Here is a 26,036-nt window from a genome sequence, read left to right as displayed (position 1 = left end):
CTTTGCTGACCATTCTTTAGCCAATTATCATCACTACTTATTCATTTTCATCTGAATGACAGCTGTTTCTTTTTCAGCTGTCACACAAAGAGCCATCAGCTTTTTTTTCTTTTTCTTTTTATTTGCTATGTGCCCTAAACAAGAGCCTGTTCCTGCTTAAATGCTTTAAGGTTGAGACTGTTGTCACAAAGGAGATACTGCCAGCCCAGGTGTCTGGGGTTTTGTAAATAATTATATGTCATTTGTGAATATCAACATGATTCATATAAGATGCTTGTGTTACAAATGCATTAGAACTGTAGGTCATGTATATATCAAACTAGGTTTGTACAGATGTGAGTTGAAAAGGGTATTTCCAAAATGCTTGTGTTTAAACTGAATCCACAGTGTACCCTACCAGAAAAGAACAGAATGTACATGCACTATTAACAGTTTAAATGTATATATATTAACAGTGGAAACTGGAACACAGGAGGTTAACCTCAGTCTAGTAAATTTTAGAAACATAGCTGAAATTAAATTACTTTATGGCAGCAATTAGAAACAGAGTCTGTGCTGAGAGGTTTTCTGTATTATCTTGGAAGTGTATTATTGTTTTATGACTCTCAGCCTTTGCCAAAGATGTGAGGAAAAGCCCTTGTCTATGTATTTTACAGGTAGAGGTTAAATGCTACCTGCTGCCATCAATGGTTATTTTGGAGCCTTGGAACTAGGAGTTAGATGACAAGAAATTGTCATTCTACAAGCTAACCCAGTAATAATATTTGAGATATTAATTTAAGAAGTCTCTTTTAGAGGCACAGCATTCTGTATTCTGGCTTGGACCTGACAACAACAGGATCCATTCACCAGACATCTGCCTTGCTCTTTAACTAAGTTAACTAGGGTATAGTAATTATCTTAGATACAGTCAAGAATATAGCAAAGCTTAATTTACATTTTTTTCTTTATTTGTTTGAGACTGTCATGCTATGTTGTTTTAAATATTTCCTGTGATTTTGAACTCTGATGTCACTGTAAATATACTGAGCATTTTCTTGTTCGTGTTCTTTTATTATTTATTATTAAATATATTTAAACCTTTCATTGTGGCTGATCTGTATAGAGATATTTAAGTTCTGAGAGTTCTTGCATATTTATTTGGTGACATTGTGGGCCACTCCTAATAGCCTTGCTCTACCATATGTATTAATAGTAACATTACACAGTAAGATGGGACATCCTTTGTTAAAGGCCTTAAAGTAGAAGATAAGGAGCTGGCTAATGGCAGTGATAACTATCTTATAGTCGGGGCAAAAGGGGGCATAGCTAGTATATATGTGCTAGCCTTTCCAAGGTGTGTGTGTGTGTGTGTGTGTGTGTGTGTGTGTGTGTGTGTGTGTGTGTGTGTGTGTGTGTGTGTGTGTCTGCGTGTGTGTGTGTATAAATCAAATCTCTTAAGAGTGTGTGTGTCAGCTACTTGGGGAGGGACATGAAGCACTGGTTGAACAGAGAGGGTGTTGGAGGTCTTGATTTGGCCATTCAGCTGAGATCTGAGCTCTATATAGCTGTGCCAGTGGGGAGTCTTATTGGGGATCTAGAGAAAGATGGAGAAACCAGCCCCAGATAGAATGTGGTGTCTATTTGCTCTTAAGGGAAATTGCACTTGATGCAGAAAGCTACATCTTGAAATACTGTGTTTGTACTGGGTATATATTACGTTATTGAATTGTTAAAAGTTCAAACATCTTATGGTTGAACCCATATGATTGAACTTTTAACAGTTTGAATGTTTCAATGGAGATCTCCGTACAGTGTGTAATGGGAAGAGTTCCCTTTCCTGCACTGTAGTGCGATCCCGGAGTTGGTATATTTAAAGAGTGGGGGGGTGCGCGGGGTGCAAGGGGGCTTGCACCGCTGCTTTAAATGGTCAGGTAGCTTTTTGAACTGTTAAAAGTTCGATTATATGGGTTTGACCATATGATGTTCGAACTTTTAACAATTCGATAACATGATATGAACCCTGTGTCATCCTCCCAGTGTATGTCCCCCACTGTTGCCAATGGTGAGGATTGAGGCTTCTTGATTACTGGTCCAGAGGTGGGGCATCAAAATGTAATTGACCCACTGTGTGGTCTTCACTCCCTTCCACACCCTCTCATTTTGATTTAATGCCGCCTGCTAGGTCTCCAGTTTCTATCATGGATAGATTATGAGGGGACATGTTTCTTGAGAGGCTAACTGATACTGAGATTTCTAGTTAATGGATAACAACATGAAAGCATTCAACAATTTGACTACTGCACACCTTTTCTCTTATATTTCTATGTTTCTGTGACCTGTCATCAAATATTACATGCAAAAAACAATACCAAACCAACGATTAAAGGGCAAACTGTAACAACAAAAACAGCAAACAAATAGAAACTCAGTTTGTCCACCAAGACTCGAGGCATAAAAGTCTGCAGGCCAGAAGTAGAAGTAAAAACACAGGTTTATTTGTAAAACAGGGTAAGCACTTTCACAGATGTGCTTCTTCAGATCCTAACATAAAAAACAAATGGATAGTCTAGAGTATTTAAAACAAAAAACAAACAAAAAACAATCAGAAACATTCCATGCCAATGATGTAATGGTCTTGCCTTTAGGGCTGGTTTTAAAGGTGTAGTATAATTTAAGCCTGGTGATCTATGGGCTTGCATAACATCTATCCATTTCATCTCTGTAAGTTCCGTCTTGTTGACCAAATCCTCCCCTCTCTAAAACCAATCCTGACTAACTCCAGTTAAGTTAATTAGTAAAATGCACAAAAGCAGTCCGGACAAGCACCGTAAAGCCCAAAAAATGTTAAAGTCCTTATTGTGAAGGCTGTTTGCAGTACAAGCTGCAACACTGAAATTAAAATCCACTTGCACGAATAAAGCCACACTGAAGTCGGAAAAAAACTTGAACCTTAACGCACTTTATTATTAAAACAAGCGTTTTCGCTGTGGTTAAAACTACAGCTTCATCAGAGGCAAAAGTAGAATGCAGTGTCAGAGACAGGTTTTTATACAACACACCCTCACCTTAATTAGTAATGCAATCACAATGAAGGCGTGTTAGCAGCATTTCTTGCAAAAGTAATTTCAGGGAATGAAAGCTCTGTTTAGGAGCATTCTCAAAAGTGTGTAGTTTCATACTTTTAAAATAGTTGGAAACCATAAAACATTGATGCATCAGCAGTTTGTTACGTTCATACACCAAGCAAATTTGCATTAAAAGCATGAAAGTGTGTAAGAAATATATACACAATAAAAGCAGTCTAAAAACAATGCACAACAGGTCTGCATATAAAAATGTTTATAGAAAAGTGTTTGTAAAAAAGTATTTAGTGAAATCACTACCTGCAACTATAGTTGGAAGTCTTGCTAAGTGTAAGTCTTAAAAGTAGTGAAAAGTATATGTTACTACAAGTTACTATTAAAGTAAAATAAAATGAAGTGAAAAGTGAAATAAGACAAAGGTAAAGGAGTTATCTTTTATAGCTCCTCATTTTCAGGACACAAGCTATATTGCAATGTTCATTCAAACCTGGGTACGAAAATGAGTCTAGTAATATTTGCCATTCTAACTCCTTATTCTCCAAAAAGAGAGGTACTGGACCCCCTCTTTCTGTTTTCTTGACCTGGTCTATTGCAGTAAAATGAAAGCTATGTCCTTGATGTTTCATTCGTGTTTAGCTAAAGCGTTTTCTTTTCAGTTTCCTTATGGCATAATCATGTTGGTACAGCCTGTCCCGTAGTCTCGGTCAGACTTGCCTATGTAAAATGCTTCACAGCAGTTACACTTAGCTAAATAAACTATGGATCTAGAATCACAATTAAGCTTATGTGTAATGTGGTACTTCTTGTTGCGTATTACAAAGGAATTGGAAGCCTTCACAAGATGGCAATAGTTACATGCCCCGCACTGAAAACAGCCTTTTGTTCTAGTCATTAGCTCCGTCTGTTTACTTCTTTCTAGCAAAGTTTTCAAATTATTGCCTCTCCTATATGTATCAGAGGTTTTGTGCCTAACTTGTCCATGAGTTCCTCATTATTTGTTATGTAATACCAGTTTTTATAAAGTATAATTTGAATATTCCTCGAGTCAGTACTGTAATTTGTGATGAAACTATTTACAAACAAGGTCCCTGTTATCTCAGTGTTGGAGGTTGCCCTAAGAAAGGGTATGTTCTCCCCAACCCTCAGATTAGCCTCTAAGTCTTCCTCTTGTCCACTGAAAATTTTGTGTGGAAGTAAGGGTAGAAATTGACCTTCCCTTCTTTTATTATTGATCTCATCCAGTATTTCTTCAAATAAAGTATTTGGGTATCCTCTGTTGGTGAACATTACTTCCAAGATTTTACATTCTTCTTGGAATAGTAACTCATTACTGCACATCCTGGCTGCTCGAATTAGCTGTCCCTTTATAATAGCCTTCTTTTGCTTGAATGGGTGGCAGCTGTTGTAATGTAAGAAGGAGTTGCAGTAGGTTGGTTTTCTGTATATCTTTGAAGAATATTCACAATTATTAACTTCTTTATACAAGTGAACATCAAGGTAGTCAATGCTTAACTCTGAGAATTTAGATGTGAATTTTAAAAAGTCAGTTGTGTTATTAATAGAAGAAACAAATTCATTTGCTAGTGTCTCATCGCCATCAAAAAGGATGAAAATATCATCCAGGTATCTTGTGTAGAACTTGATGCGGTTCGTTGTGTTAACGTCCTTAAGAATATTGTCAACCTCCCAGTAGGCCATAAATAGGTTAGCTACTGTAGCACCACATGGGGACCCCATAGCTACTCCTTGTTTCTGAAGATAATATTTCCCATTAAAGATGAAAAAGTTGGACGTAAGTATGATGTCTAAAAGTTGGGATACTAAATCAATTTCATTTTTGGGTGCTCCCAAACGATCTAAAATTAGTGAAATCCATTCAATAGCCTCCAGGTGAGGTATAGACGTATATAGATCTATGACGTCAATAGTAAGGAAGTTCAGTGAGTCACTGTAATCAATTTCACTTATCTTTTTTAAAAATGTCCACGAGTCCTTGCAAATGTGTGATATTTTCTTAATATATTTACTCAGGATAATTTCTACAAGTTGGGCACTGGGGTATGTAAAAGAGACTCGGCTATCAATCAATGCCCGGATTGGTGGATTAACCAAGTTTTTATGAATTTTTGATATACCAAAAATTACTGGTGTCCTAGGCATTGTGATGTCAATGTAGTTGTAGGTGTCAATATCAATGCACCCACTAATAAATAGGTCCCTTAAAAAAATCCTAGTCCTAGAAATTGACATGTTCATCTCATTCAGTGACGATGAACTATAAGCTGGACTATCGAGGACAGTTTCCATTTTACTAATATATAGGAAGTTGTCAAAGATTACAAGCCCACCTCCTTTGTCAGGTTTTACTACCCTGACCGGTGCTTTACATAAGTTTTCCAAGCCTTGTAGTTGTTCTTCTGTGATGTTATAGTCTAACCGGTCGTTTTTAGTATGTGAAAAAGTGACCATTTGTCTGAGGTCCAATTCACAAGTTTTTTCAAAAAGTGTTAAAATGTTGTGTAGTGGGGGGTTATAAATACTAGCTAATTTCAAATTAGTATTCATGTTAGTAACATCATTGTTAAACATTACATGCAAATTCAGTTTCCTGACAAAGCATTTCAAGTCAATCAACGTCTTAACAAGGTTGCATTTAGTTGTAGGAACAAAAGTGTTGCCGAATGCTAGTAGTTCTATCAGGGATGGAGGCACGTGAAAGCTAGAAAAATTATAGATTTTAAAGTCACCTTTTTCATTCGTTAAGATACTTAAGTCACCTAACATGTTGTTGTTAGTGGTAGGCGTTGAATTGGGAGTAGAGTCACCTGTTACTATCGTCTGGACCAATTCTTGTTGTAATAAGGGCGCTGTTTCGGGTTCCCTAAAAAATGCCTTCCCTGATTTTCATACCTTTGTTGGTTGTGTTGTTGCCCACTCCTGGTGTTGTGCACTTTCACATAGTTGCCACGTGGAGGTGCACCTGAGTTAAAGTTCATTCCTGTTTCATCCCAGTCATCACCTCCACTTAGGTTTGGCTCATTGTTTTCATTCCCAGTTTCTGTAATAGTACTGTCAACTTGAGTATTAGTTGAAGCCATTAGTTTAGGATAACCTGTTCCATTAGAATAGCTCAACCTATCCCTTGCCAGTTTTTTATTTTTGTTCACTTTTAACTTATCCACTAAACTGTCAATACTGGAAAAATCTGAGAGTAATCGTATTTATATCTATCAAAGTGCAAGTTTTGTTTTAAGGAACTGTCCAGTTGGTTGACTTCTTCAATTAATCTCGTAATATGTGTGCTGTAATGTTTAGATATCAATTCCATAAGCTCAATTCCTTGTTTGTCAAACAATGTCCTTAAGTCAGCACAAAAAACATTATTTTTAAAAATTCCAGTAGGGTTAAAAGAGGACCGCAAGCCTTTTGGAATGATTTTCTCTGAGATACATTGTTGAAAATAAACTGTCTCTAATTGAAGTTTTTGAGCTTATGGAATTGATCTCTAAACATTACAGCGCACATATTACGAGATTAATTGAAGAAGTCAACCAACTGGACAGTTCCTTAAAACAAAACTTGCACTTTGATAGATATAAATACGATTACTCTCGTATTTTTTCCAGTATTGACAGTTTAGTGGATAAGTTAAAAGTGAACAAAAATAAAAAACTGGCAAGGGATAGGTTGAGCTATTCTAATGGAACAGCTTATCCTAAACTAATGGCTTCAACTAATACTCAAGTTGACAGTACTATTACAGAAACTGGGAATGAAAACAATGAGCCAAACCTAAGTGGAGGTGATGACTGGGATGAAACAGGAACGAACTTTAACTCAGGTGCACCTCCACGTGGCAACTATGTGAAAGTGCACAACACCAGGAGTGGGCAACAACACAACCAACAAAGGTATGAAAATCAGGGAAGGCATTTTTTAGGGAACCCGAAACAGCGCCCTTATTACAACAAGAACTGGTCCAGACGATAGTAACAGGTGACTCTACTCCCAATTCAACGCCTACCACTAACAACAACATGTTAGGTGACTTAAGTATCTTAACGAATGAAAAAGGCGACTTTAAAATCTATAATTTTTCTAGCTTTCACGTGCCTCCATCCCTGATAGAACTACTAGCATTCGGGAACACTTTTGTTCCTACAACTAAATGCAACCTTGTTAAGACATTGATTGACTTGAAATGCTTTGTCAGGAAACTGAATTTGCATGTAATGTTTAACAATGATGTTACTAACATGAATACTAATTTGAAATTAGCTAGTGTTTATAACCCCCCACTACACAACATTTTAACACTTTTTGAAAAAACTTGTGAATTGGACCTCAGACAAATGGTCACTTTTTCACATACTAAAAACGACCGGTTAGACTATAACATCACAGAAGAACAACTACAAGGCTTGGAAAACTTATGTAAAGCACCGGTCAGGATAGTAAAACCTGACAAAGGAGGTGGGCTTGTAATATTTGACAACTTCCTATATATTAGTAAAATGGAAACTGTCCTCGATAGTCCAGTTTATAGTTCATCGTCACTGAATGAGATGAACATGTCAATTTCTAGGACTAGGGTTTTTTTAAGGGACCTATTTATTAGTGGGTGCATTGATATTGACACCTACAACTACATTGACATCACAATGCCTAGGACACCAGTAATTTTTGGTATACCAAAAATTCATAAAAACTTGGTTAATCCACCAATCCGGGCATTGATTGATAGCCGAGTCTCTTTCACATACCCCAGTGCCCAACTTGTAGAAATTATCCTGAGTAAATATATTAAGAAAATATCACACATTTGCAAGGACTCGTGGACATTTTTAAAAAAGATAAGTGAAATTGATTACAGCGACTCACTGAACTTCCTTACTATTGATGTCATAGATCTATATACGTCTATACCTCACCTGGAGGCTATTGAATGGATTTCACTAATGTTAGATCGTTTGGGAGCACCCAAAAATGAAATTGATTTAGTATCCCAACTTTTAGACATCATACTTACGTCCAACTTTTTCATCTTTAATGGGAAATATTATCTCCAGAGACAAGGCGTAGCTATGGGGTCCCCATGTGGTGCTACAGTAGCTATCCTATTTATGGCCTACTGGGAGGTTGACAATATTCTTAAGGACGTTAACACAACGAACCGCATCAAGTTCTACACAAGATACCTGGATGATATTTTCATCCTTTTTGATGGCGATGAGACACTAGCAAATGAATTTGTTTCTTCTATTAATAACACAACTGACTTTTTAAAATTCACATCTAAATTCTCAGAGTTAAGCATTGACTACCTTGATATTCACTTGTATAAAGAAGTTAATAATTGTGAATATTCTTCAAAGATATACAGAAAACCAACCTACTGCAACTCCTTCTTACATTACAACAGCTGCCACCCATTCAAGCAAAAAAAGGCTATTATAAAGGGACAGCTAATTCGAGCAGCCAGGATGTGCAGTAATGAGTTACTATTCCAAGAAGAATGTAAAATCTTGGAGGTAATGTTCACCAACAGAGGATACCCAAATATTTTATTTGAAGAAATACTGGATGAGATCAATAATAAAAGAAGGGAAGGTTAATTTCTACCCTTACTTCCACACAAAATTTTCAGTGGACAAGAGGAAGACTTAGAGGCTAATCCGAGGGTTGGGGAGAACATACCCTTTCATAGGGCAACCTCCAACACTGAGATAACAGGGACCTCGTTTGTAAATAGTTTCATCACAAATTACAGTATTGACTCGAGGAATATTCAAATTATACTTTATAAAAACTGGTATTACATAACAAATAATGAGGAACTCATGGACAAGTTAGGCACAAAACCTCTGATAGCATATAGGAGAGGCAATAATTTGAAAACTTTGCTAGAAAGAAGTAAACAGACGGAGCTAATGACTAGAACAAAAGGCTGTTTTCAGTGCGGGGCACGTAACTATTGCCATCTTGTGAAGGCTTCCAATTCCTTTGTAATACGTAACAAGAAGTACCACATTACACATAAGCTTAATTGTGATTCTAGATCCATAGTTTATTTAGCTAAGTGTAACTGCTGTGAAGCATTTTACATAGGCAAGTCTGACCGGAGACTACGGGACAGGCTGTACCAACATGATTATGCCATAAGGAAACTGAAAAAAGAAAATGCTTTAGCTAAACACGTAATGAAACATCAAGGACATAGCTTTCATTTTATTGCAATTGACCAGGTCAAGAAAACAGAAAGAGGGGGTCCAGTACCTCTCTTTTTGGAGAATAAGGAGCTAGAATGGCAAATATTACTAGACTCATTTTCGTACCCAGGTTTGAATGAACATTGCAATATAGCTTGTGTCCTGAAAATGAGGAGCTATAAAAGATAACTCCTTTACCTTTGTCTTATTTCACTTTTCACTTCATTTTATTTTACTTTAATAGTAACTTGTAGTAACATATACTTTTCACTACTTTTAAGACTTACACTTAGCAAGGCTTCCAATTATAGTTGCAGGTAGTGATTTCACTAGATACTTTTTTACAAACACTTTTCCATAAACATTTTTATATGCAGACCTGTTATGCATTGTTTTTAGACAGCTTTTATTGTGTATATATTTCTTACACACTTTCATGCTTTTAATGCACATTTGCTTGGTGTATGAACATAACAAACTGCTGATGCATCAATGTTTTATGGTTTCCAACTGTTTTAAAAGTATGAAACTACACACTTTTGAGAATGCTCCTAAACAGAGCTTTCATTCCCTGAATTTACTTTTGCAAGAAATGCTGCTAACACGCCTTCATTGTGATTGCATTACTAGTTAAGGCGAGGGTGTGTTGTATAAAAACCTGACTCTGACACTGCATTCTACTTTTGCCTCTGATGAAGCTGTAGTTTTAACCACAGCGAAAACACTTGTTTTAATAATAAAGTGCGTTAAGGTTCAAGTTTTTTTCCGACTTCAGTGTGGCTTTATTCGTGCAAGTGGATTTTAATTTCAGTGTTGCAGCTTGTACTGCAAACAGCCTTCACAATAAGGACTTTAACATTTTTTGGGCTTTACGGTGCTTGTCCGGACTGCTTTTGTGCATTTTACTGGTTTCTGTTTGTTTGCTTTAACAGTTAAGTTAATTACATCATTGATAGGAAATGTTGTGACTCAAAATTTTATTCAGGTATTTATGGGCAATGCAAAGGCAATAATCTCTAGTATCAGGAATCTAAACAACCTACCCATAGTCAAAACAGTACTTAGCTTTCACTTCATTAAGCAAAAGATCTGTACATGAAAGCAAAGACAGATGAAACTAAAGAAAATAAATGGAAAATGAAAACTTTATGAACAACTCATCCCAATGTCAAAACATACATATAGAAATAGAATGAATGAATGAATGATTGAAGCATGAATGACTGGGTGGACATCCTTGTATTAAACTTGTATGGATAAGCAGAATGAATAAATGACCTAGTAGCCATAATCTATATCAAAGCAGGTATGCATGAATAGAATGAATGAATTGTTAAATGTAGCAGGGACACTGCCTAGTAGCTTTACAAGGGAATATAATTACTATACATTTTATTTGAAGTACTGATTCAGCAGGAGGCAGAAGTTATCACAGCTCATATACAGGAAACATTGTATGGGAAACCATGCTTCCTGTGAACTTCTCCAGCTATTTTTCCCTGTCTGTCCAGCTACCAGCTACAAATTATTGCTAATATCTACAACATAATCTATAATTTGCTAAAAGATGCTGCCCTTCATTTGATAAATATTGTTCATAAGCTATTAAAATAGTATGAATATACATAAAAAAGTGAGATTATGATGCGAACAGAGCTCTTAATAGTCATTTTTTTTTCTAAGAAAACATTTTTTTTGCAGAACATAATACCATGAAACCAATCCAGATGCCACAAATCTAATATGAAAGTACACAAACTAAACCAAACTAATATATACAATTCATTCAATGTAGGCTTTACACTGATGACAGAATATATAGGTTAAATCAAGAAAAGGTAAAACTAGTTGTGTAGTAGTGCAGGAACAATATCGGCATTCAGCTTGCTAAAATAGACCATTGTCATAAATACTAATAAAAAGTCTGTGTTAAAGATCACTTTACATTCCGATTAAAATAAGAAAGCAGGATTCAAGCTTGTATTGCTTGTTTAACCCATGGTTTATTAAGTAAATAAAAGATGAATATTTTCACCCTTGTCAGAACCTCATCAGATCTAAGTTATACATATAAGTAACCAGTAATATATATGTTTCTATTTTCCATGTAAGAAGCCATGTAAATTACAGTGAAGGACGAGGTGTACATATGTAGTTTGCATTTTTATTGTGAGTGGTGCTGTTTTCTTCTTATCTCACTAAGTACAGAGTCACTGCGGATCTGGCTGTTAATCAGTGTGTGATAGGTATAGTGTCAAATAACAATAAAAACATCTAGTCCTGCATTTTAGTGATATTGCTATAGTAAATAATAAAACAGATGGCAGTGGGATTCACTTCTGTGTGAAGTACTATGATGCTATAGAGGGGAGGAACACGGTGGTTATCCAAACTCAAAATAATTATGCTGCTAAGGGCAAAGATGTAATGAGGACTTAGGAACTGTGTGTGAGTTAAGGACGTATTTGAGAAAAAAGAATAAAGTCAATTGCCCTTGGGGTTGGTACCAAGAAAAGCTAAAAGAAAAAAACAAGTGTGAAGGTTTGTATGTGTGAAAAATCCCAGGCGTGGAGCACATAGGGGAGGGCAAATGAAAAGGGTCAGAATCTGAGAGTCAAGACAAACCCACAAATATGTAAACTGCATGTGCAAATACTTAAAGAAACACATACAAATATACACACACGCGCACGTACTCATACATATACATACCGTATATATATATATATATATATATACATACACACACAGACACACACACATACACACAAACATATATATATATATATATATATATATATATATATATATATATATATATATATATATTTATATGCATGCATATATACACATACAGAGGACTATATGCACATATATGTATGTATACATATACAATGCATGTATACAGACACATATACATACAGAAATGCACAAAGATACACACACACACACACACACACACACACACACACACACACACACACACACACACACACCACATAAAAAGGGGTGATTGTCCAATATATGGAAAATAGAAAAGTATATATTGCTCATACTTGTTATTTATATGAATATCTTAGAGATCTGACAAGAGCTAAGAAACTCAACTTTTGTTTTTACTTAATAAACTATGGGTTAAACAAGCAATACCAACTTGAATAGGTTTATAGGTTCATAGGTGTGTACTAGGCTAATGGCCCTGGAGCCTTTACAAGCCTAACCCATAGAGGTGCCCTGGCATCATGCCGCCCGGCGTTAGTTCCCAGTGCCTCTATCAAGTAGAGCCACTGGTGTGATCCCTGGGGCAAACTTTCTATTTCCCATCCACTCATCAAGATTTCTCTTGAAGAGGGCTAGTGAGGTGCTCTGCTTGACATGCATGGGAAGTCTATTCCAGCGCATGGGCAGTCTCTGGGTTATGAACCTGTCCCTCCAGCATGTTCTTTTGATTGTGGTAATGAGGCTGAGGTCTCTGGAGCATGTTGTGCGGAGAGATTGGGATTTCTTTAGATGTAGCATTTCTAACAGAGTTAGGTCAGACATGGCTTTGTAAGTCAAGCAGAGATCGCCTCTTAGTAGATGATATGAGACAGAGAATAGGTGGAGTTTTTTTAGTCTGTCCATGTACAACATGTGTTTAAAGTCTAGGATCCTCTTTGTGAGGTAATTTTGTGGCTTTTCCAGCTGTTGCATGTGTCTAGTGAGGCACATGCCAAATGGGGCATTATACTCGATGATTGGCCTAATGAGGGAAGAGTAGAGAGAGATGATGATCTTTTTCTTCCTGGATGCAAAACCCTTGGTAATGAAATGTACCACATAGAAGGACTTTCTGACCACAGTGGCAATGTGGTGGTCAAAGGAGAGGATGCTGTCAACCTGTGTCGCCAGATCTCTTATAACGCCTTCAGTGTTCAGTGTACTCCCATCAATGTGTTAATTAGTGGGAACTGAGTTTTCCCAAAGAGGATGATAACGCATTTTTTGGCATTAAGCTTAAGGTCATGGTTTCGACACCAGTCATTGGTCTCAGTGAGACCTTTCTGTAGGATTTCTACATCACTTGGGGAGTTAATAATGGCTCCCAGCCTACAGTCGTCTGCGAACTTGGTCAGCCCAATTCCCTCCATGTTGGCCTGGACTTCTGAGAAGTAGATGCCAAACAGGAGAGGACCTGGAACCAATCCCTGTGGGACTCCACTCGGGACTGGTTGGCAGTCTGACTTGGAGTCCGCTACTTTCACACTTTTGGTTCTGACTGTGAGCCAGTTTGCAACCCACCTAGTGATATAGGGGTTGATGCATAGTTTGGTGAGTTTATCAATAATTCCTGAGTGGGGAATTGTATCAAAGGCCTTGGCTAAATCGAAGTAGGCTGTATGAACTGCCCTGCCCTGATCCACAGCTCTGGTGAATGACTCAAAGAAAAAACAAGAAACCAAGAGGTAAACGAAAATAGCAGCCAGACTGCAGAGATGAATTCTTCTTTAATAGATTTCAATTCTGGTACCTCGGCCTTTGCCTTCACAAGGAATACTTTCCATACAAAAAGTCAGTCCTTATAAACCATCAGAAAATTACATGCTTAAGTTATTAACCAATTAATTAAATTATGTTCTAAAACACGCACACTTGAAAAATCAAAAACAAAAATTACCAATTGCTGCATTAAATATATGTATTATACAACTTTAATACTTTGCTTAACAAGTTATATTTTTTACTTAAATTTAATACTAATAGTAGCATACACCCTAAAACCAAATAATAACACCCACATCATTTTCCTTAAATTTCTAAATTCAAACCATTTGGATATAAAGTGTTAAAATTGATAATACATCTAGATTCCATATTCAATAACCGTCTTGAAAAATCAAACGAGTTGGAATTTGCCCCACTGGGTTTGCCCAAAACACTAAAAATTAACCCATTAGCCAGCCCCCCATGTGATTCATGGAAATGACTGGCCACAGGACTTTCTAATGTTCCACTTGATTTCTTGCAAACATCAACATTTTTTTAGAATAACCTCTAGTACTTAGATTTAAATCTACCCTATTAAATTCCACATCCAGCATAACTTTCTCTGATGTATTAACAGCAATGCGCTTAAATTCACCCACTGGTAATGAACTTATGAGGTGGGAACTATGCATGCTTGAAGCATGCAAAAAATTATTTGTAGCTGTTGCTTTATGATAAGGTCTATATTGTATCTTTTTATCTGAGCCTACATAAAACTTTACATCAAGAAATTGAATTTCACACCCCCCAATCATGTAAGTGAAATCCACCCCACATGGATTAGTTCTTAACTCCAATATAAAACTGTCGAAATCCCTAGGATCTCCCTTACACAAAAATAAAAGATCATCGATAAATCTTTTATATTTAATGACCTTATTACGAAAAAAATTACTGGAATAAATAAACATGTTTTCAAAATGGGCCATGAAAATGATGGCATACGAAGGAGCATATGGGGCACCCATAGCTGTGCCCTCTTTTTGCAGAAAAAAACTTTTCTTCAAACTCAAAACAATTGTGAGTTAAACAAAATTGTAACAAATTAATAATGTAAAACGTACGTGGTCCTTCACCTAACATCTTGTTGACAGCCTCAAGTCCCCAAACTTTGTTTATGCTGGTATAAAGTGACTTTACGTCCACACTAGCCCAATAATAGTTGTCCTCCCAAATCATCCCTCCCATGTTCCTACATACCTCATTTGTGTTTTTCACATGGGAGGGCACCCTAGTAAGGTAACTTTTCAACACTGAGTCCAAAAAAATCCCTACATTCTGCAAATAAGCACCCTTACCTGACACAATGGGACAACCTGGTGGATTTCTCAAATCCTTATGCACCTTAGGAATAATAAAAAACCTTGCATTATATAATTTTTTAACATCTGTTGCTGTAAAAAATCCCAGGAGTTCACCCCTTTCTAGTATGTCAAGTAGCATGCGATTGAAATCTTTACAAGGGTTGATAGTCAAACATGCATAAGTACTCTCATCCGATAATAAATTCAAGGCTATAGAGTTATACTTGTCCCTGGGTAAAATTACTCAATTTCCACCTTTATCGGACTGAGTAAAAACATATTTGTCTATCACCTCCTTCAGACCACACAAAGTTAGCCACTCATCCTTACTTAAATTAAAAATTTTCTTACTTTGTTTAAATTTCTTGAATTCTTTCTCTAATTGACCACATAAAGTTCTTTCAAAAGCATTAATACTAACATTGACTTTTGGTGGAACAAAATCACTAACAAACGGAAATTTTGGCAGATCAAACTTGCCATACCCAGTAACATATTCAAAGTCAGAAACCATAGCATCAAAATGATACCCTTCTCCAAAGATGTCAAACAATTCATTCTCATGTAATGACATATCCATTAGTGAACTATCCAATACAGATGCATTTATATCATTAATGTTTTGCTTGTCCGTTTTACCAACATTCGCAAAAAAAGCTTTTAAATATAACTTCTTACAAAATTCTTTAGCTTCAAGAATAACATCTGCCAAACTCGGAAAACGAGTTGGTACAAATTTAGTACCCTTACTTAATTTTCGAATGTTGTCAGTAACAACTAAATCAGACAAATTAATAATACGTAAGTCCTCACCTGCATTATAATCATCATATCCAAGAACATTAGTGACATTAAGATTAGGAAGTAAAGAAAGTTCACACTGATTTAATCCAAAATGGCGTTCAACAGTCTTATATTTTTTTTCCTTTTCCTTGAAAACGCCGTCCTTTTCCTCTGTTCTGTGTGTCAGCCTGATTTCCAGAGGTCAGTACACCATTTTGGCCATTGGGACTCGAAGCTGTCTCTATATTTAAATCCTCAAAGGAAACACTTTTTCTACCCACTGAAGACAATTCCGCAGATGAAACTGAAGAGTCCCTGGAAGCATTTGATTTATAACTGCCTCTCCTTACTGCAGTTCTACCACGCCACTTCTTAAGGTTGTACTGCCAAGAAAATATTTTATCAGTTTTATAATCATTAGAGTCCCAGACAAATTTCTTCTTTTTACGTTGTACAACCTCATCTTCTATCTTAGAAACCCTTATCTTGATATTATTCATATTTTGGTTAAATATATCTACAGAACTTTCTTTAATCTCTTGAAGTTGCAAAATCTTAGAGCGCATTCTCTCAAGTGCCCTTTCATTACGTTTAATGAGCACTTTCAACCAGCTTAACGTACACTGCAAGGTGATCTCCTTCCACTCTACCATGAGATCGCCATCATCATCGGAAAACTCATAAGCCGGTAAACGCTCTACCCTAAGACCCCTTGGTGTTATGCTGGAGCTAACATACTTCTCCAGCAATCTTAAGTCATAAAAAGTTGTAACTTCCTTGACCATTAATCTCTCAAGCTCTTCATATTTAACAGAACAGTCATTTTGGCAACAGACCCACGGATTACTGGACGCCAACTTCACATCTCTCTCCTTCCAACTTGCAACAAAGTTAAAAGTCTGCTGATGGCTTACCGCACCTACCGGTGCCATTGCTGCTCCGTTCACCGACATAGATAACAATATCCAAAAACACACAAATGCAAGTCCCAAACACAGCAAAACCAAGAAACCAAGAGGTAAATGAAAATAGCAGCCAGACTGCAGAGATGAATTCTTCTTTAATAGATTTCAATTCTGGTACCTCGGCCTTTGCCTTCACAAGGAATACTTTCCATACAAAAAGTCAGTCCTTATAAACCATCAGAAAATTACATGCTTGATTAAGTTATTAACCAATTAACTAAATTATGTTCTAAAACACGCACACTTGAAAAATCAAAAACAAAAATTACCAATTGCTCCATTAAATATATGTATTATACAACTTTAATACTTTGCTTGACAAGTTATATTTTTTACTTAAATTTAATACTAATAGTAGCATACACACTAAAACTAAATAATAACAAATAATAATAAAAAAAATGCTGATGTTTGCAAGAAATCAAGTGGAACATGAGGTAGGTATGGCTAGGATTAGGAAGAAGCATAATATTCAAAAGGGAACAAATGTAATTGAAGGAGAAGATTTTTTTGAAATTTATTTTTTGGAAGATGCACAGGGGGACAGTATATTTTTTGTTAGTAGATTTTCTGAGTTTTCAGATATTTTAAGAAGGGTAGTGAATTCACTGTGGCCTATCATCTGTAGGGATGAAAAGTCAGGACATTTATTTCCCAATAGGGTGACCTTTTCTTATAGAAGATTTCAGAATTTAAAAGAGTTATTAAGGTCAAAAAATCAAAGGGAAAGAAGATGGAATGCTGGAACATATGCTTGTGGGAGATGCAAGGTTTGTGTTAGAATTAGAAATTTAGATGGCATCAAAATAAATGAAGTTAGATTTAAGGCCATTGATCATTTCGATTGCAATTCTTTTGGTGTAGTATACATATTAGGTTGCAATTGTTCACCTAGGAAATGGTACATTGGACACACCAAGAGGAAAGTAAAGTTAAGAATTCTTGAACATTTGGGTGACATAAGGAATGGAAGGTTAGAAAGTCCTGTGGCCAGTCATTTCCATGAATCACATAGGGGGGCTGGCTAATGGGTTAATTTTTAGTGTTTTGGGCAAACCCAGTGGGGCGAATTCCAACTCGTTTGATTTTTCAAGACGGTTATTGAATATGGAATCTAGTTGTATTATCAATTTTAACACCTTATATCCAAATGGTTTGAATTTAGAAATTTAAGGAAAATGATGTGGGTGTTATTATTTGTTTTTAGGGTGTATGCTACTATTAGTATTAAATTTAAGTAAAAAAATATAACTTGTTAATTAAAGTATTAAAGTTGTATAATACATATATTTAATGCAGCAATTGGTAATTTTTGTTTTTGATTTTTCAAGTGTGCGTGTTTTAGAACATAATTTAGTTAATTGGTTAATAACTTAATTAAGCATGTAATTTTCTGATGGTTTATAAGGACTGACTTTTTGTATGGAAAGTATTCCTTGTGAAGGCGAAGGCCGAGGTACCAGAATTGAAATCTATTAAAGAAGAATTCATCTCTGCAGTCTGGCTGCTATTTTCGTTTACCTCTTGGTTTCTTGGTTTTGCTGTGTTTGGGACTTGCATTTGTGTATTTTTGGAGAATGACTCAAAGAAGTCAACCAGGTTGAGCAGGCATGATCTAGCTTTCACAAAACCAAATTGCATGGGATCTAGAATTTGGAGATTCCCTATATCCCCATTAATTAGGTCCATGATGACGCGCTCCATAGCCTTACATATCAGACTCATCAGGCTAATGGGGTGATAATTCCCAGGGTCTGTAGTCCCTCCCCCTTTATGGAGAGGGATGACTGTAGCAGTGCACAATTCTGTAGGGACAAAGCCTGAGGTGAGGCTGTGACTGAACAGGGCACACAGATGTGGTGCCAGTTCACTTTGTAGTCCATGTAGTACACATCCAGGTATATTGTCAGGCAGGGCCGGTGTTAGAATTTTGGGGGCCCCCAGCATGTTTCAAGTTGGGGGCCCTACCTTGGAGAATATAAAGTGTGACCACATTGCCGTCACACCCCCTTCCCTGGCAAGCTCATCCAGCACCATTTAAAGATCACTATAGGAGTGGTCATTAAAGGCCTTAAAGTGCTTATGCCCACTTAATTCCCATGGTCGCCTTCTTTTCCCTTTACCATAGTTAAAATCCTTACATCTTCCTTACCCTTGTCCCAGGCTTCCTCTAAGTGTTGTTCTACTACATCTACAGCACCAAGCTTATCAGTCATTGTGCTCTAAATCAATGGTGCAAAACCATACACCCAACTCCAGGGCAGTATTGTCACGAAAAGTTTATTCCAAACATCAAAGTATACAAAGGATTGAGCGCTTTCGTCTCCAACCTGGAGACCTCTTCAGAATCAATTCAAACAGAAAAAAGTTGCAATTTATACATACTGGTGCTTGCAAATTGGTAATTATTCAATTAAGATAGGATTACAATTAGTTTTAACCCTAATAATGATGATGATAATAATTAGACCTTTGCCATAGTTAACCCATAAGGGGCTAAAAAGCAACGAGAACCATAAGCAAGTATTTTGTTCTTATTTCACCATTGAATTTCCTGTTGTTCCACTTGCTGGGTTTTGGTGTTCATTTAACTGTTTTGAAGCATTATGCTCCAAAGCCATTGTTGGAATGCACACTGCTACATGAGTAGGGAAGCGCCAATGTGGTTCAATAAATTTATTCTTTCATTTCATCAACATCAATCCCCTTTTTCACAGTTTTTTACATGGGGTCGGGGTGTCATGTTAACTGTTGCCATTTCTCTCAATTCAATGTCACACTCCTGCTCTCTTCGACACTCATGCCAGACTGTCACAGATTTTCAATCACACAATCCATCCACATCTTTGCTGGATGCCCTCGTTTCCTCTTAACTACTTCCTGTCTGTCCCAAATCTATTTCACCACACTGTCTTCTGCTTTTCTGCACATGTGCCTGTACCACAGTAATCTGTTCTCTTTGATATTTTCTGGAATAGGAGCTACTTTGGCTTCTGATCTTATGTTCACATTTCTTAATCTGTCCCACAGTGTGCATCCTACCACGCTTCTTCTTAGGGTGCTAGAGCCCTGAATAATTCCATGAAATGTTTTACTTTCTCTCCAGTCAACTTCCAGGTCTTCAGCCTGGTCTCTGTTGACCTTAGAGCCTTCTCTGACCACTGTTTGCAGCTGATTGTATCAACCAGTGGTTTATGCTGTGGGTTGACTGTTTCACTGGGGATGACTGCAATCACTGATTCTACCCCAATGCCTTCTTCTTATTAGGTGACGTCTACCTGAGTTGCATGTTGGCCACTATTGTATATGATCTTGTGACTGTCCCTCTTTCTGAACCATGTGTTGGCTACTATCAAGGTATTTTCCAGACAGAAGTCTAGAATGGCCTCTCCTTCGTTATTCCTGTTGCCCCACCCATGTGGACCCAGGAAGTCCTCATATCCTGTTCTGTCTGTCCCTGTATGTGCATTCAAGTCACCTATTCTCATCATCAATTCATGCTGGACTGCTTTATCTAGTAGGCCCTGAACCACCTGAGTTTGTCTTTCAAACTGAAATGCCTGATCAGAAATGCCCTTTGGCTTCATTAAGCAGGTTTGTTTCTAACTAATTTATAAAGCAGTAAATTGTGATTCTTCCTCAGCTATATTTTACTTTTATTAAAAGTAAAATTTATTTAATTTATAGCTGCTTATTTTAAATTACTCTGTAAAGTTAAACAGTAAGGCATCATTTTCTGTTAAAGCTGCATACTGTTTAGATAAAAGAATATTTTGAGTCATTTAAGTATGAAAAATCATAAAGTCCTTCCATCTTCGCTCTCAAAGTGAATTTCTTGCCATCCATGTCTCTAACACATAACATGCTCATTAAGATCGGTGATATGATCATAATTCACTCATAAGTATAAAGAGTCAGTTACTAACCACGCTGTGAGCTTCCTAGTTGTTTCACATTGAGTGGCAGTGTTCCACAGTTTGGAGATGGGGGTTCAGTGAGGAATAAAGCCAATACACAATTCCATGCTTGAGTTACAGCTTTCTTGTTCAGCACAAAATGCATAGTACTACAAATTCTCTTCTTCTGTCTTCTTCTTCTTTCGGATTTTTCCCGGTTAGGGGTCGCCACAGTGGATCACATGTCCGCTCATGATTGGCAGTAGAGTTTTACGGTGTCGTGTTGCCAGCCCGGCACCCAACCTTCGACAGAAGGCACACACATGCATTCACTCACACCTAGGGCCAATTTAGAGTGTCCAAAACACCTACAGCATGTCTCCATAAGTTCTGTAAATTAATACTGTCAATATTTTAAAATTGTCTTTAACAGTGTGGCTTTACTCATGATTATTTTTTGACTTTGCCCCTGACTTTAGAGAGGAGGGATTGAGAACTATATGGTAAATGTATATTAAAACACACAAATAAGGAACTTGAACACACACACACACCCCGGGATTCATGAAGCTCGGCGCAAGGCCGGCGTAAGGGCTGCGCCGGCGGTGCAGTGAATAGCCGGCGTAGTAGCGCCATATGCATATTAATGAGAGTGCACCGCAACCACAGACACGTGCGTAGTGTACGTGAGCGAGCCCAAGTAGGATGCGTCCGGAGGCGTGGCTAAGCCGGCATGCGGTGAGCAACCTAATGTGCTGACTGCCACGGTCCGCCCATAATAGTAATGGCAGCAGCCAGGGCCCGTGCAGAATGAAGCGCACGTAGAGTATGCAACATAGTACCCATCCCAACTAAACAGAAAAGCAAATACAACCCACGAAGGCTTAAGTGTACCCGTCCAAGGAGCAAAGGATATGCATAAGACCGCGTTTGTCCCGCAATGCACTGTCACTGGTTATACTCATAGAAGGTGTACCGCAGCATGTCAGCGCGCCGCACCGACATAGGAGTAGCGACTAAGGTTACCACCTGTCCCACTTTGCGAGGGGCAGTCCCTCTATGGGCAGTTATGTCCCGATAAAAAATATTAAAAATGGCAAATGTGCTAAGAATGTAGGACATAATGATATCCCGTATTTAATGTAATGGTTGCATGAATTGGTTATTTCTGTAACTGAAATATCGCAATGTCACAAGAAACAGAATAAGCAACCAAACTGCCACAACAATAAGCTTTTATTTAGGCAAACAAGTGAAGTTCTATGCCATATAGTGACCGTGTGTATGTGTCGGCCTGTAAAATCAGATGTGAGTCCCGGAAATATCCCACCTTGGCAACTGGAAAAGGTGGCAACCCCAGTAGCGACATGGGCATGGTCACCAGGGTTACCAGCTGTCCCAATGTGCCATGGATAGTCCCTCATTGGACAGTTGTGTCCCTGCAAAAATCGAAAAAAAGGAAAATGACCTGAGATTCCCTGCCAAAAATATTCCCGCAATATACATGTAATAGTAGCATAAAACATATAATTTGTATATGAAACACATACATGGCATAAGAAACTGAATAAGGAACCCAAATGCTAACAGAATAAGCGTATATTATGGCAAACAAGTAAAGTCCTGTCAACTCCACTTACTGTGGGTATGTGTTGTCCTGCAAAATCCGATGTTCCCACAAAACATGTCCCACTATGGGCATTGGAAAAGGTGCCAACCATAATGGTCATAAGCAGTAGTGAGAGTACATAGCCGGGTAGCTGTGTTGACATAACAACAGGAAGGAACCAAGATACCTTAAACACAGGCAAACATGTGCATAGCAACATATCCCACACCCAGCAACGTCTCTGTCGCATACACTGGATGGCGTATGTTGAAGTGTAATATCCAGAAGCAGAACCCATGCATTCAGATGTAATACACAATAGCCTCATTGTAGCATGTAAGTCCCACCCATGTACACCTGTGCACCCAAACCTGCTAGCATCCGTGTGCAGCTATACACCTACACACAATGTGCATACCTGAAATGTGGTAAGATGTTTGTGTTAGGCAGTGCCACGCGGCAAATCACCCCACATGTCACCAACCCACCTCAGTTACAGATATGGAAATGGCTGCATGTGAATGTGTCTGCAGAATGTGTACATCCCGCATGTGGTATGTACCCGTCCAAACCATATAGGTTTGCATACGACACGATGCACATAACTGTACACATGTGGACAAGTTGGGTTGTTGAACCACCGCATCGATGATTAGCTATGCAGAGAAGTCGAACACATATAGCGGAACACGTGCCTACCAAACAGGACGTCCTAACAGGGTGCTAAAGGCAAAGAAGGGAAGGTGGGACATCACATGTGGAGAGTAGCATTGCGGACGGCCAAATACACACGGTCAAGGAAAAGGACGTAACAACATGCATATGGCGGATGGATGTTGTTGAAAAATATATATAGAAACACATATGAAGTGCCAGTTTAGACTCGAAATACTATATAATGCATTGAATTGTACTGTACAATATGGCAGTAGAACTGATCATGCATGTAATTGGTGAAGCTAAGCTGTAGTGTGATGGAATTCTGACCCTGGCAGTAACCAGTACAGCAGGCTAATGTCTCTCAGCATTAATTATCTGCTGGGTGACAGAAAAATAAATGTATGTACATGCATAACATCACCTTCCCCTGAGGAGGATGGCCTTGTGAGCTCTATCGAAGATAAGATTACAACTCCTTACCAGAGAGACAAAGCAACGTATTAAGAAATGAACTGACTACTGTATCGGAACAGTCCAGGGTCCTTGAAACAGCTACAATCACAGAAGGACACTGTAATTGACCAGGTGCCTTGCAAGGCTGTGTTATTCTCATGGGAAAACATTTTAAAAGCACGACCTCAGCACCCACGTATGTATAGACTATTGCGGACCATAGTGATGGAAATGCCCTGTGACCGACCACGTCAGTAAGGTGGGCAAAAGCTGATTGTAAACACTATATAAAGAAATTGCTTACTGGATAGAGTCAGACAAAACTCTCACACTTGGACTGTATATTATTTTGCCTGCCTGTGTACACTACTAAAACGTTGTGAACCTGAGCCTCCTGTGTTATTGACTGTCACTTAGAAAAGCCTACTGATAACTACAGTCTGGTTTTAACAACTTATTTGACATTGTGATCCTTCTTATCCGGAATTCCCTTGGTAAGCTACAGGTCAGAGTGCATGGGTGGTTAGACATCTGCGCAGGACAATTTGCCTAAATGGTTCTTCTTGAATGAAAAGACCTCCGACTGAATTGTTGTGTGTAAAGAGGCTGTCTACCGTCTGATCTGTGGCTGAAAAGCGGAAAACTGGATCCCAAGAAGAAAACGTGCAGTCTTAAACAGGAGGCTCAGGTAAGGAGTGTTTGCCTCTTTGTGTCTATTGTAGATCAGGGACCACACTACATTGTGTTTCTGTTAACAGTCGTGATAGCGGGTGAAGACCAATCCAAATAGTGTTAAATCTGGACATAGGTCAGGGGAACACAGAGCAGAGTAAATAGTCATTGTAGACACTACAGTGGATACAGGGAAGGAGATACCACGTGGTACGAGAGAAAGTGCGTAACAGTCGTGTAGAGGATATCCGAGATTAGTGAACAAACAGATCATGTGATCCGCGTTTGACGGGTGGCGTGAAGTATATGCAATCGCAGAGAGCACATAATGTGAGATATTCAGCAAAATGGGGTAATAAATATGACATTGATGGTATATTAGACAAAATATCGTTACTGAAACATTGTAATCTCTGAAAATGTGATGCACATGTTCTAGGGTAACCACCTGTCCCACCCTGTGAGGGACAGTCCCCCTTTGGCCAGTTGTGTCCTGCAAACAAACAGAACAAGTGGCAAATGTCCTGATATCTCAGGACAAAGATTTCCCAGATATCTTTTCAAATGGTAGCATAAAACAGTAATTTTGTATCTGGAACAACAAAATATCATAATAAACAGAATAAGCAACTGAAATGCTACAAGAATTGGTAGCTCTCCTGGCAAAAGTGAAATCCTGTCCTATGTACTGGCCGTGGGTATGCTTTTTCCTGGCAAATTACACGTTCCGAACACTAATGTCCCACATTGTGCATTTGAAAAGGTGGCAGCCCTAAGATGTGCAGGCGACAAAACAGCAACAATTGGGTATCCGTCAAGCACATAGGTGGATTGAGGTAGTGAACCCAAGGGAACAGAACACTACAAATGCGAAAGCATCATACATTACACAGAGAAGATCATAATACAGTTGTAGCGACAGCGCCACCCCCTACCACCTCCGATACCACATCCAGGATATGAAGCGGGAGGGCAGGCTAGTCCCCACACGTTATCCTGTGGCAACAGAGGTATCACAATGACCAAATGTAACAGAAGCTATTGAAACCACATCCCGAACTCGTAACATACCTAGGGACACTCGAGTAAGAAGACAGTCACTAGAACAGAGTGAGGATATCTGTCAATTAATTGAAGTATCGAACCCTCATGCAGGACAGGAAGGCCAGGACCCAACCCCCGTGGTGTATAGACCGTGGACACCAGATGATATCTGTAAAGTCACAGAGGGAATTCCCCATCTACAAAGTAATCGCTATTCACCATGCAATACCCCTGTATCTTCTGATCGGAAAACAAAGGGGAATGGCGGATGGTACAGGATTTACAAGCTGTAAATCATGTAATAATACCTAGGGTACCGATGGTGCCAGACCCACACACAATATTGAATGCTATGAACACACCACAGAAGTATCTTACCATGGTACATATAAGCTATGCTTCCTTTGCAATACCTATACATCCAGATAGTCCGTATTGCTTTGCATTTACATTCAGGGTAACAGATACAGCCATACCCGGCTATCGCAGGGATACTGTGAAAGTACAACGATATTCGCACAGGAGATGGCTAGCTACATTCCGGTGTTTACTCCACCCGGGGCCAGTCAAGTTCTACTTTATGTGGATGATATTCTGCTTGCGGCCCCTACCCAGCAGCAATGTATGGAAGATACAATAGCATTATTGAGATATTCAGCAGAACAGGGACATAAATTAAGCAAGCATAAATTGCAACTACAGAGAATACAGGTCAAGTACCTGGGATATGTGGTATCCAAGTAGGGTAGAACATTACATGACGATAGGAAGGTAGCAATTTCACAAGCACCCAAGCCAACTACCAAGAAGGGAATGAAGTCCTGTCTGGGCCGACTAACATTTGTCAAA

The sequence above is a fragment of the Protopterus annectens genome, chromosome 13.part0, assembly GCF_019279795.1.
Source record: "Protopterus annectens isolate FY-2018-M chromosome 13.part0, PAN1.0, whole genome shotgun sequence".
In the NCBI taxonomy this organism is placed as follows: Eukaryota; Metazoa; Chordata; order Ceratodontiformes; family Protopteridae; genus Protopterus; species Protopterus annectens.
This window is presented reverse-complemented; position numbering follows the sequence as displayed.